This window comes from Nyctereutes procyonoides, unplaced genomic scaffold, assembly GCF_905146905.1.
Source record: "Nyctereutes procyonoides isolate TBG_1078 unplaced genomic scaffold, NYPRO_anot_genome, whole genome shotgun sequence".
In the NCBI taxonomy this organism is placed as follows: domain Eukaryota; kingdom Metazoa; phylum Chordata; class Mammalia; order Carnivora; family Canidae; genus Nyctereutes; species Nyctereutes procyonoides.
The window spans coordinates 20,537,821-20,550,956 of NW_026575052.1; the positions used below are offsets into that span (position 1 = coordinate 20,537,821).

Sequence of the window (13,136 nt, forward strand, 5' to 3'; positions counted from 1 at the left end):
GTAATCTGAAAATAATCCGAAGATTTATGACAAGTATCAGAGTCTTCACTGCACTCACCACTAAAAAACACTGTCTTACCGCATGGTGTGAACGGTGAAAGTGTAGTTTCTGGATATAAAATGTGAAGGGCAATTGAGGTAAACATTTTTTAGTGGAATTTACATAGATGTATATATTTAGAAGTCTGGCGAGTTAGTGTTTGTTTGTAATAACCTTTTCATTTATTTCCTTCTTTGATTAGCATTGCCTTCTGTGTTAAGAAATGCCGACTCCTGTGAGGTGCTGGAGGTTTGAATCATCTTGAAAGCTTTCCAATCTTGTCTAGTTACCGCTGCAGAGGCACTAAGGAATTTACCAGAAAAAGAGATTTGATACAAATGATATATGAAATCTCGACATTTCCTGAGGTCATATCCTGGGCACCAGTTATCAATACTATGAATGAATTGCACACCTGGAAGCTTTTTTTTTTTTTTTTTAAGCTATGACACTTTCTTCAAAGATGTCAATTGTTTGCCTTGAAAATTTTATAAATTGCATTTCTACGCACATCTGCCCCCAGGGCTTACCATTGGGCTTAGTTTATTACTCATAATCTGCGATTCAATAAAGGCTTTGTGCTTTCATTTATCTTCAGAACCTCTGGTTTGAACCTTTATGTAAAACTTGAGTGGCTATTAAAAAAATTATCTTGTAATTCTAAAGGTGGCCCTCTTCAAACTGATGAGAGGTTTTTTTTTTCTTGTACGTAGCATTTCTGTGCGTTTTTAGCCTTTTTAAAGCCAGTAGTGGAGTGGGAGATGCTGTATTTCTCTTGCCCGGGTCCTAGCCAACGATAGCCTTTGCTTCCTCCGTAGCCACTGCGGGAATGAAACCGATCCCCTATAGTCTGTTATTCCCAAATACCAACCTAGTTCTATCCTTTGCTTTAATGCAAAGGGTTATGCTTGCCGTCCTAAGAAGTTGTAATACTTGACCATAGGTTTTGTGGATCGACAAGTTGTGCACACTGTTACAATAGAATGATGAAAATGGTTCTCCAAAGAACAGAGAAGCCGAGTTCATAACCAAGTGCAACCAGAGCATGTTTTCCTGAGGGAGGAGTGGCAGTCCTAGGACTTGGACGGATGGTGCTTGCCTGGAACCCAGCTGAGTGGTAGTGAAGAAAACCCTGGATAGTTTGTTTCAAGATCATCACAAGCTAAGTTGGAGGGAAGAGTAGCTCAGCAGTTTATAGACAACTGTCTGGTAAAGCCAGCCTGCCCCTCTGGCCTGGTCTCTTACTTCTTGCATATTGACTGGAAATTTTTTTTTTTAAAGGTACAATTAAAATATCCTGTTAGCATTCCAGAAGTTTCTTAAACGGTAAAATTGAGAACGAACTGAATATACAGGATAATTTTGTCCATCTGCCCAGACACAGTGAATTTACTTAAACTTCTCAACTAATTGTGAAGAAGTGTAAATAATACCTAATTATCTAAATGAAGGGATCTGGTTGCCCTTTACCCTCTCATCCCACCTAGCTCCCCAGAGCTAACCACTTTCATATTTTGGGATGTAGCTGCCTAGATTTTTTTCAAATGCATTTACATCCATAAACACCTGCACATACATAATGTCAGGGGGTCTTTTGCCCTTTTACCTGAGTGGTATCATACCGCGGTACTCTGTACCCCCCCCCCCGCCCCTCTAGAGAGCTCTCATCCTGTCAGTACAGAGCAGATCTGTTTCATTCCTTTTTAGGATGCTGCCTTCCGCTTGCAAGTAGCTTTAGTTAACTAACATGTCAGTTACCCCAAAGCCCTTATAAGCTAATATGTTAGTGAAATATTCAGTACTTCAGCTTATCTCAAACAGGGGTTTTATTAAAGTATTGCTATTTAGGGATGCCTGGGTGGCTCAGCGGTTGAGCTTCAGCCTTCAGCTCGGGGTGTGATCCCGGTCCTGGGATCGAGTCCCGCATTGGGCTCCCTGCATGGGGCCTGCTTCTCCCTCTGCCTCTGTCTCTACCTTTCTGTGTGTGTGTCTCATGAATAAATAAAATCTTTAAAAAATAATAAAGTATTGCTATTTGATGGCACTTCTCCTTCTCAACTGAGTTTTCAGAGAAAGTTTTTTCCCCCAGTTTTATCTTCTTTTAGGTGAGTTTTCATGAATTGCTTTAATAAATATATCTTTGAGACTTTTGCTAAGATTGAAATGTAAACACAACATGGTCATCTGAGACTTTTTTAGAAAATGTTGCTCTTGACAAAAATGATTTTTAAACGCCCAGTTACTGATCATTCTCCACCACCTTTCCCCTGAAACTTGGTATTTTAGTTTTATGATCCTCTCAGTAACAACCAAAACTCTAGAAGTAAGTTATCTGTCTTGAAGTAGGATGATGCGGATGTTGAGCATAAAGAGGGAACTGGTGAGGAGGAGCCAGTTATTTGGGTCAGAGCAGAGAGCTGCCTTGAATTTCATTGTGGAAATCTGCTGGAAAATTTTGTTGGAAAAAGGATAAAAGGTGGCTGTGAGAAATTCCAGAAAGCGATCTCCATAATCCTAAGAAACATTGTGATGGTTTTTTTAGATGTTTTCCTTGAAGTAACTTTCTTAGGCTTTCATTATGTGATTGTAGAATTTCTGCCGTAATTTCTATTAGTTAGTGCCCAGAAAAGTCTGTTACAAGATATTTTATATTTACCTGGTTAGGTTTGACTTTTAAATTGGGAACTTTTTTCACCTTTTAAGTAAAACATTTTATACTTTTTGTCTAAGAAACCTTTTAGAAGACCCAAACAAACTCATCCGTGAAATAATCCATTTAGGAAATAGTATAAATTTGTGTGTGTGTGTGTGTTTCTAAAGCAAGTAACCGACTCCTGTCTGAAAACATGCGTTTAAACTGTTGAAGAGAAACCCATTAGAAAAATGTCAAGGTTTAATGCCAACATAACATGAAACAGGAGAGGGTTAAAAGTATCAGGTGGCCTGTTTAAATGGTGTATCAATTTTCAAAAGAGCTATTGCCTCACCCCTGCACAAATGCAAACCATTTTTGTACTTAAATCACCCAGCAGGTATCTTCAGGAATGTGGCTTTGCACAAGGACTCAAAATAGTTGTAAGGGGCATTACATCATGCATCTTTGTTTTTTAAACTCCAGGAAAATGGTGCTTTCACATAAGTAGGCAAGACATCTCTACAGGAACATGGAAGGTAAGGGGAAAGGGTGCACAGGAGCGGCCTGTGGAGACAGGTGTGAACAAGGCTGCCAGGCGGGCTGGGCTGGCGGGGCCCCGGGGGCTTGGGCTGGGTCCTGCCAAGGACGTGAAGAGCCGGTGGACGGGGGCAGAGTCGCAGTTTTGTCATAAAGTCAAATAGTTCTAAGAGTCTGTCTCCCATCCTTTCCCTCTGCTTTCTCCCTGTCCTGAGGCAGCCACTTCCAACTTTTGGTGGTTTTTGGTGGGTGGAGTGTTTACCTCGATGTCTCTAACTCATATACCTATACTGCAATTTATTAAGATTTTTTTTAAGATTTTTAATTTTTAAAAGTTATCCCTATTCCCCACATAGGGCTTGAACTCACACCCTGAGATCAAGAGTCCCAGGCTCCCCCAACTGAGCCAGCCAGGTGCCCTGAAACATAATTTCAAGAACTGAAAATCAAGAAGTGGCATTAGAGGGGCACCTGGCTGGTTCAGTTGGTGGCTCAGTCGTTTAGTCTGATTCTTAGCTCAGGTCTTGATCTCAGGGTTGTAGATTCAGGCCCTGCTTTGAGCTCCACGCTGGGTGTGGAGCTTATTTGAAAAAAAAGAAATGTTTTGACTTCTTACCACCCCTGAACTCCTTCTATGCCTCCAATAGAATTACATTGGATTTTGTTTTTGTGCAGTATTCAGCATTTACATCACCACGACTGGGTAGATGCTGCTCTTATCAGATGAGCTGTATAATAAAAAGGATTCCTTGGGGGAACCCGGGTGGCTCAGTCGGTTAAGCATCTGCTTTCTGCTCAGGTCATGATCTCAGGGTCCTGGGATCGAGCTCTGCATTGGGCTCCCTGCTCAGCAGAAAGTCTGCTTCTCCCTCTCCCTCTGCTTGTGTTTCCTCTCTCAAATATAATTTAAAAAAAAAAAAAAGATTCCTTTATTTCTCTGCACAAGTTTTTTTCATTTGCTTTTGTTAGTTTTTCACGTACTTTTTTTTTAGTTTTATATAATTCAATTAACATAGTCTATTATTAGTTTCAGAGGTAAAGTTCAGTGACTCATTAGCATATAGCATTAGCATGGGCACTGGGTGCTATATGCACATCACGTGCCCTCCTTCATCCCCGTCACCCAGGTACCTCATCCCCCCCCATGTTTTAGTAACTCACCCTTAATTGTTGTCATCTCTAAGACTATGCACATGCTCAGGTGCTCGGGTATCTCATCACTTCCATCTTGTCAGAGGCACCTCTCCTGGAGCTCCTGCCCAGCCACACCTGGTGCACATGCACCACTGTGCTCTCTCTGCACCTCCCCACCCCCGGGGAGGCTCCTGTTCTCTGCATCCCCATACTTCCCTTTTTCATCAAGAAGCTCTCTCATCAGTGCCCAGTCCCAGGAGCTCCCTGGGAAAGGAGGCTGTAAACCTCTGAAATGGTCTGTTCTTCATTGATGCTCAAATTGTTTTGCTGGACACAAAATTCTGGGTTGGAGAACATTTTTCCTTCAGAATTTGAAAGCATTGCTTCATTGGTCTCATGTTGCAAGAAAAGTTAGTTGTAACCTATTTATTTTTTATTCCTCTTGAAACTTTTTGGATCTGCTTTTTGGTTCCCAGGATTCTGAAATGTCACTGTTGAGACAATGGGTGTGTGTGTCTGTTTTTGCCTATTGTATGGGGCCCTTGGTGGTATGGATCCTTTCCATCTGGCACCACATGTCCCATGTTACTGGGAAATCTGGAATCCTTACTTTTTTCTTCCCTTCTGTGTTCTCTGGACTCCACAATTATTCTGATACTGAGTCTCCTGGATGGATCGTCTAGTTTTTCTTATCTTCTCTACCCTATTCTCCATCTTCGACTTTTTATTCAGCTTGATTTTCCAACACTTCTGTTGGTTTTTCATTTCTGCTATCACATTTTTCACGTCGAGTTCTTTTCTGTCCTCAAATGTTTTTTTGTTAAAAAAACAGTATCCTATTGGGTTTCATAGTCATGATACAGTTTTTTTTAAAGATTTTATTTATTTACTCATGAGAGACAGAGAGAGAGAGGGAGAGACACAGGCAAGAGGGAGAAGCAGGCTCCATGGAGGGAGCCCAACGTGGGACTCGATCCCAGGACTCCAGGATCACACTCTGGGCTGAAGGCAGGCACTAAACCGCTGAGCCACCCCAGCCACCCACGATATAGTTTTTGAATATCTGAAGATGTTAATGCTATAGTTAAGTTTTTGTCTGGCCGCCTAATCTCTCTGGACCTCTTTTTTTCTGCTGTCTTGGGCTCTCTTTTGGGGGTTAGCGGCTTTCCTGGGATCCTGTTTTCTGGTTGCCTGCACCTGTGTAAGGGGGCCCCACCAAGCTCTTGGGATGCTGGGTGACTTGCTCAGTGTGATCAGGCTTAGGGTGGGGGAAGAGGATCTCTGGGACTTGGCTGCTGGGGGTTCTCAGAGAATTCCCCCAGTCTGGGGGTAAGGACCTGGCTGCCCATATCCTGGGAGCTGAGGAGGAACAGTGCTGGCTTGGGCAGACAGGGCATGTCTCTGCTTCCTCTAGAAATTTTTACATTTCTTTTTACATTTCTTTCTTTTCCTGCAGCCAGGCTTGGTGTGGCCCATTCCAGACTATGTATTTTAACTTTTCCAGAGAAAAAAACCCTGCAGACTTCTGCTTGGGTCGGGAGGAGTACAGCTTGGCTGGGCCATGGTGGTCAGGCCTTGGGAGAAATGGGCACTCTGAACAACTTCTTAGATGTCTACCCTCCCTCCTTTGATTTAGCCCTACCATGCTGCTGCTGACAGCTGACTGGAGTAAATGGGATTGATTCTCAGCTGCCATTTCTTGTGTCTCCCAAATCAGTGACACTGGATCTACTCACTTTCCACCTTCCACATTCGTGTTGCTACTTCTTCCTCTCATTGTCTCCATTCTTAGGGGCCCGAAAATCCTCTCGTCATAGTTCCAGTGGACTTACAGAGGCAGCAAATGTAGATGATGAATTCAATCCACCATCTTTTCTGGCCAATTCCCCCCCCACCAGTTTTATTGAGATATAATTGACATACAGCACTGGTGTAAGTTCAAGGTGTACAACATAAGGATTTGATCTGGCTAGTTTTTTTTTTTAAGATTATTTATTTTAGAGACAGTGGGGGGGGTGGGGAGGAGCAGAGGGAGAGGGAGAGAGAGAATCTCAAGCAGATTCCACATTGAGCACAAAGCCCCATGTGGGGCTCGACCTTACAGCTCTGATCATGACCAAGATCATGACCTGAGCCAAAATCAAGAGTCAGACACCCAATGGAATGAGCCGCCCTGGCACCTCAATCTTGCTAGCTTTCTAATGGCAAATTGGATTGCCAGGGGGAAGGGTGTAGAGAGAGCACATCTCAAGTCTTGAGAATCAATCATCTCAGGGAGTGGGATAAGAGGATTTCAAGTTCTTCTCTTTGGATTGTGTCACTATCTACCCTTCTAAAAAATCATGAGCTGCATAGGTCCACAGGTCCTCACTGAGCATTGGTCCGTGATTAGCACGAGTAAAGGAAACGCCTCCTTTCCTAGGGGTAAGCAACAAGGAGCATCTGGTTGGGAAGGCCCGTAGTGCTCCACGTAGTGATGAGTGAGAAATTGAATCAGAACTGAACTGCAAAGCACCAACCTTGGGAAACTTGCTCACTGTCCTGCTTGGCTGTAGTTCCCATTGCCTGCTAAAGAGAAGGGCCGGGTTTGCTGAAATAGGTGACTCACAGCTTCTGTTCTAGTGATTTATTTTAGGTTTGTAAATCTTCTCTCCGCGCAAGTGCAACAAGGTGTCTGAACTGTGGCCTGCTGCAGACATGCAGTCAAGCTCCACAGGCTAGAGGCTCCCTAGCAAAAGGAGGTGGCCCTCACGAGGTGGAGGACACTGCCCCAGGGTGGGGGGCAGTTAATGAGGGGCTCTTCAGGCAAAAGTGCTCTGAGCCCTTCCAACACAGTGGAAAATGAAAATCACCAATATACTAGATGTGGACATTTGGAGATCCCCCTCACCTGATAGAGACACGCAACTTTTAACTACAACCCTTCGGTATAGATTTGATTTCTGATGCAGACTTTTCTACTCCAAAATTACTAAAATAATGTTTTTTTTTTAAAGATTTTATTTATTTGAAGGAGAGAGAGAGAGAGAGCGCCAGAGAACAGGAGCAAGGGGAGGGGCAGAGGGAGAGGGAGAAGCAGACTCCCTGCTGCACAGGCAGCCAAACTTGGGGCTGGATCCCAGGACCCTGGATCATGACCTGAGCCAAAGGCAAACACTTACACAACGAAGCCATCCAGGCGCCCCCTAAAATAATGTCATTTACAAGTTTCATTTTCAAACTCAAATATCTTTAATCTTAACTTTTTTTAAAGATTTTATTTATGAGAGATACAGAGAGATAGAGATAGAGATAGAGATGAGAGAGAGAGAGAGAGAGAGAGAGAGAGAGAGAGAGAGAGGCAGAGACATGCAGAGGGAAAAGAAGGCTCCACGAAGGGAGCGCGACATGGGACTTGATCCTGGGTCTCCAGCATCACACCCCAGGCTGAAGGTGGCGCTAAACCGCTAAGCCACCAGGGCTGCCCTTAACTGTTGTTTTAATATAATGTGAGATGGTATCAGTTTTTCCTCACATGGTAGCTCATTCCTCCAGCACTTGGACACTGAAGAAATCATTCCTTTTCCTTTCTGATTTGAATGAGCATCCTTGTCACTAAATCCACCTGGGTTTTGTTTTGTTTTGTTTTGTTTTTTTTTTTTAATTTTTTGATTTATTTATGATAGTCACAGAGAGAGAGAGAGAGAGAGAGGCAGAGACACAGGCAGAGGGAGAAGCAGGCTCCATGCACCGGGAGCCCGATGTGGGATTCGATCCCGGGTCCCGAGGATCGCGCCCTGGGCCAAAGGCAGGCACCAAACCGCTGCGCCACCCAGGGATCCCACCACCTGGGTTTTTTAACAATGCATATTTGCAGGCCTCCCCCCTGCCTCCAGGGTCAGAATCTCTGCTTGAGGGACTCTAACCGTATTCGGAAATTAATATTAATGTCTTAGTGCCTTGCCGCCCAGGCTGTCCTGAGGGCCAGGAGCCCTGGCCAGAGCTGGGTGGAAGTTGAAATTCTCAGTAGCCAGTAGCCGCTCCAGACCTGCTGAGTCAGACTCTACGTGGGGCCCAGCAGTGTGTGTTTCCTCTAGGCCTCTGGGCGCTCCTGACTTTGGCTCCAGCCTGCCAGGCACTCACGGAGGCCAGCATGCAAGGGGTCATTGTGAGCTGGCCACAGCGCAGATGGTGAAGCTGGCTTGGCAATTAGTGGTAAGTTAATGGCACGCACTGATGCAAGCATTGTGTGGAGCTCACTTTCCCCAGCTCCGTTTTCCTGTCTAGCTGTCGGGAGACTAGGTCATAGAATTGCACAAAGATGACACACACCACAGGGTGGGAAGTCAGAGCATGGCAACCCCTCGGCCCACTGTGCACTGCAAAGGGGCTGAGGGCTCCCAGCACTGTGCTCGGAGACGCAGAAGGGAGAGGCCTGAGCGGGAGCCCCCAGCGGGTCCAGCCCATACCCAGCGCGCAGCCCTCACTCTCTTGGCTTGACCTGGGCCGTCAGGACACACCGCAGGGAGCTGAGCCGCTGGAGGGTCTTGAGGCTTGGAGCAAACTCACTTCCTGGGTTCCACTTGTGGTCGGGGCTCCGAGGGGGCGGGGCGAGGTGCTTAAGCCCTGGCGAGGACAGGTGTGCCCACTCTCGTGCCCACTGCTGGGCTTCCCGATTCCTGCGTAGGAAAGTCCGGCTTCTCTGATCTTCCCCTGGGAGGACGTCGGGATGCAGCAGTGCCCTTGCCAGGCTTAGTGGGGCCAGGCGCCGCCATCTGGATGCCCAGAGGCCGTGGGAACTGGACACGGGGGACCGGGCTGGGCTCGCTGCCCACGAGGGTTAGGAGTCTCAGCTGGGACCACTCGCTCGCCCGCCCGCCCACCATCTGGGGTGGAAATCAGATGTTCGCCTTCAAACATTCCAGCATCCGATTCCTCAGCCTGGTTCCAAAGTAGGTGCCCACGGGGCTGGGTTCTAGGTCTACTGCGGGGCCAAGGCGGAAGGCCCAGACCCGGGTGCCTGGCTCTGGGGAGGCCAGAGCTTCTCCAGCCTGCTTGTCATCCGGCCCCCTGCGTGCTTGTTACACTGCACGTTCTCAGGAATCTTTCCTGGGGAACCCTGGCTAGGGACTCGGAGGTCGGGGCTTCAGAAGTGGCCCCACTGCTGCCCGCGTGACCCTTCCCGGCAAAGCCGTCCTTCCACGATGGGCCTCAGGTCCTCCGCGCTCCATGCTCTGGGTTTCCCCTCCGTCGTCTCCTTTGTCCCTCCCAGCTGTGACTCAGGAGCCCTTTCTTGCTCACCCAGCCCGGGTGCCTCGGAGACAGGGCAGATGTTTTGCTGCCAATGCTGGGGCCCCACCCTGGGCCGTAGGCAGCAGTGAGTGGGGTCACGACGGGGTTAGGCACCTACTTTCTGAGGATACCTGCTTGCTTAGGCGGGCTTTGTCTTCCCGGTGTCTGTGAATGCCGGGCTGGGGCGGCGTGGGGTGCGAGGAGGGCTCCGGTCTCCACACACACCCGGGGAGGGAGGGAAAGTTTCCACCTAAGCTCCCTTCGTCTTGGCAGGAGTGCCTCAGCGCGAGTCTATGGTTCCTTCTAGAAAGGGGCGTTCCTGGAAGGGGGGGTGGTGGGATCTGGAGCAGAAACAGCTGAAAGAGTTTGCTAGAAAGTGTTTCCCTCCGGGGGTGGAGCAGCACCTGGTGCATCCAAACACGTGCGTGACTTTGAGCAAAAACCGTTCTGGGGGAAGGTTCGGTTTCCCGCCCCGGTGCAGGCGGGCCCGGGAGCGGGCGGTGGCGGTCGGGCGCACTCCCGGGGAACGAGCCGCGGGGCGGGGCGGGGCGGGGCGGGGCGGGGGCGCCCGCGTGGGGCCGGAGGGTCGGGGCTCGGGGCTCGGCGGCCAGCGGGGGGCGCCTGCGGCCGCTCCGCCGCCCCCGCCCGCACCGCCGGATCCCGCCCGCGGCCGGCGCGGCCACTCGGGCGGCGGCGGCGGCGGCGGCGGGACCGGACCCCGGGAGCTGCGGCTGCAGGTGAGCGCGCGGCGGCGGCGGCGGCGGCCGGGCGGGCGGGGCGGGCGGGGAGGCGCGGCGACCCCGAGGGGCGGGCGGGGAGGCGCGGCGACCCCGAGGGCGTCCCGGGGCCCGCGTCGTGGGGGCGCCGCGCGGGGGTCTGCGCGCTCCTGGCCGCGCGCCCGCCCGGCCCCACCCAGGCGGAGACCCGGTGCCTGCGGGGCGGGGGCCCGGGAGGGGCGCGGAGGCGGGGTGCCGGGCGAGCGCCCCCGGGGTTTGGGGCGGGTCTCCTCGGGTGCCCCCTCCCTGGCCCTCGGGCCCCCCCTTCCCGGCGGGGGCCGCGGGAGACCCCTCGCCGACACAGCGCCCGCGGGCGGGGGCCGGGCCCGGGCCCACTTTCCGGATGGCAAGATCGAGACCTGCCGGAGGGACGCGGCCCCGTGGTTCCCGCGCCTGCCCCCGCGCCGGCCGCGTCCGAGCGAGGCAGGCAGGCTCACCCGAGGGGCCGAGGGGCCGAGTGGCCGGGCGGTTGGGTCTCCCAGACTTGGCAAGGCCCGGGCCCCGGGGGCCAGTAGAGTGTGTTTAAAGTAACAATAACTCATGGGGAGAAGGCTGAGTGAGGGCACGCCGGGGGTGGGGGGGGCGATACAGCCACTGCCCGGGGTGAGCGGGAGCCTCCGCCTGTTAAGGGTGCGGGGGGATGGGGGGAGGGCGAGGCGCTGGCCCCTGGCTTAGATCCCACTGGGGGGAAACTGAAACCTGAGGCCTACCCGAGAGTGGAGGAAATGGGTAGAGGTGTAACTGACCCTGGCTGGGGGAGGGGCGCTGGAGCCTTCCTCAGTGCCCTTTGAAGGTGTTTTCGCTTCTGGTTTCTGTCTTGGGTCCCCTCCCTCAGAGTCCCAGAGTCAAGCTGGAAGCAGAGTTTAGCGCAGCCTTTCAGAAGAGGAGCACAGTGGGCCTGGGTGGGGGCGCCGTGCCCAGAACGGCCACATCTGGACCTGCCTCAGGTGTCCTGGCGCGCCCGCAGACCTGGGCCAGAGTGATGCTCACAACAGGGGTGTGATGAATGACCAGCAGGACCGTGGTGGTCCCCGGCCACCAGGCAGAGGGGACTCTGTTATTCAGTCACTGCGTTGCCACATGGGCAGCTGCCCTCCTGGTAGAGGGGAGCTTGTCTGGTGTGGACCTGGAAGTGTAAGGGGCAGACCTCGAGGGTAGCCAGCGGGTCCCAGAGGAGTGGCTAGCTGTGCCAGGGGGAGCAGAGGTGGGCAGCTGCCTCCCCCAAGGCTGAGTGTTCTCGATCTTCACATGTGGGGTCTCTTCCCTCAGCCCTTGAATGCTCTTAAAAAAGGGTGGTTGCATTTGGGCCTTTAATGGAGGAGGGCAGGGAGAGGTGGGATCCTTGGTTTTCCAGGCCCGATGGCTTATAGAGCCGCAGCATGTCCCTTGTATTGTCTGATCCTGTGAGTTAGGGCTGGAATGGCCGGCCCCATCCACAGGTGGGAAAGCTGAGGGCATCAAAGGTCTTGAACAAGTTAAGCCTGGAGCTGGAACGAGGGCCTGGCCTCCTGGTCTTCTCGTCTTATTGTGTCGTGGTTCTGGGCAGGTCTGATCAAGTGCACATCAGGAACCAGACCTCACCCCAACAGGCCGAGTCTCAAGTGGGCTCCTTAAATCCACACGCCCCCTCCCCCCCAGGGCACAACACATCACCTGCTCACCTCTCTCCCTTCCTCCTGCTTCTGCCTTTTAACCCGAGGATGCTCTGGGGCTTTGCTGCTGACCTCCACCTCTTGGCCCCCTTTCCTCTGTACCTGGGCACACAGGCACTGCTGTAGGGGGTTAGAGCTTATGTTGACTCCACGGCCGACTGCAGCCTTGAGTGGCCAGCCTGGGCAGGAGGCAAAGAGACGAGTGAGGTGGGCTCCCTGGCCTCCTGGGCCCACTTGTCCTCGGGGGAGACAAGGTGGGTGCATGTTGACCCCGAACACCTCTGTAGGGAGAGCCTCACACGGTGGGCAGGCCAGTTTGTGTCCTGTTGGACACTGGAGAAGGACAGACAGGGAGAGGTCTTCACTGGGACATCTTTGGGGAGGCGGGGTCTGATGATGGATCATTTTCTTATTTATTCATGCTTCCTGTATTTTCAAAATTGTCTAAAAAGAAGAAAAGCAAAACTTTATTCCTTTTTTCATCTGCCCTGGAACGCTTTTCAAGAAGAGTTCTGCAGCCTCTGAAGCTTGGACCAGGGTTTGTGGATCTGGTCTGGGGACAGATGTAAATTTCCGAATTTAATAGGGTGTCCAACGGGAAGGTCCCAGGATTTTGAGATGTTGCAGCATGGATTAGCCTGAAAACCAACAGAACAGCCTGGAACTCAGGCAGAAGACAAAATCCTAATCGCTCTAGGATTGCAGACCTTCCTAGGAGTTGGCAGCGTATGTCTCTTACTGCCCATCTGAGGAGAGCTGTGGCTCATGACCAGCTGCTGGAGGGTCATCTGGTGGGGGCTGGCTGGCTGGCAGATGGATGGGAAAGGACGGTGGGGGATGATGGCATCCTCCAGGCCCTGGGCCACACCCAGTCGGGAACCAAAGCAAGTGGTGTCCTGTGCTGATGCCTGGCCTGCGCTGGCATTGGGGATGGGGACTCCGGACCCAGAGAGCAGTGGATAACTCTGCATCCCCGAGGGTCCTCACTGAGGAAGCTGAGTGTGGGAGCAGCCCCCAGGCTCCTTCCCCTCTCTGAGTACTGCAGGCTGTGCGACCCCTCAAGTCCTGTGTCCTCTGCTCCCTGCACCCAT

General features: G+C 51.3%; 1 protein-coding gene across 1 annotated transcript in view; it reads left to right on the plus strand.

Annotated features, from left to right (window-relative positions):
• Positions 1-10,265: 10,265 nt before the first annotated feature.
• Positions 10,266-13,136, plus strand: part of ADCY7 (adenylate cyclase 7) — a 55,798-nt gene continuing 52,927 nt past the window's right edge. Inside the window, exon 1 of the mRNA XM_055331211.1 lies at positions 10,266-10,354. The gene's annotated coding sequence lies outside the window, so the exon portion shown is untranslated. The remainder of the gene's footprint in view (positions 10,355-13,136) is intronic.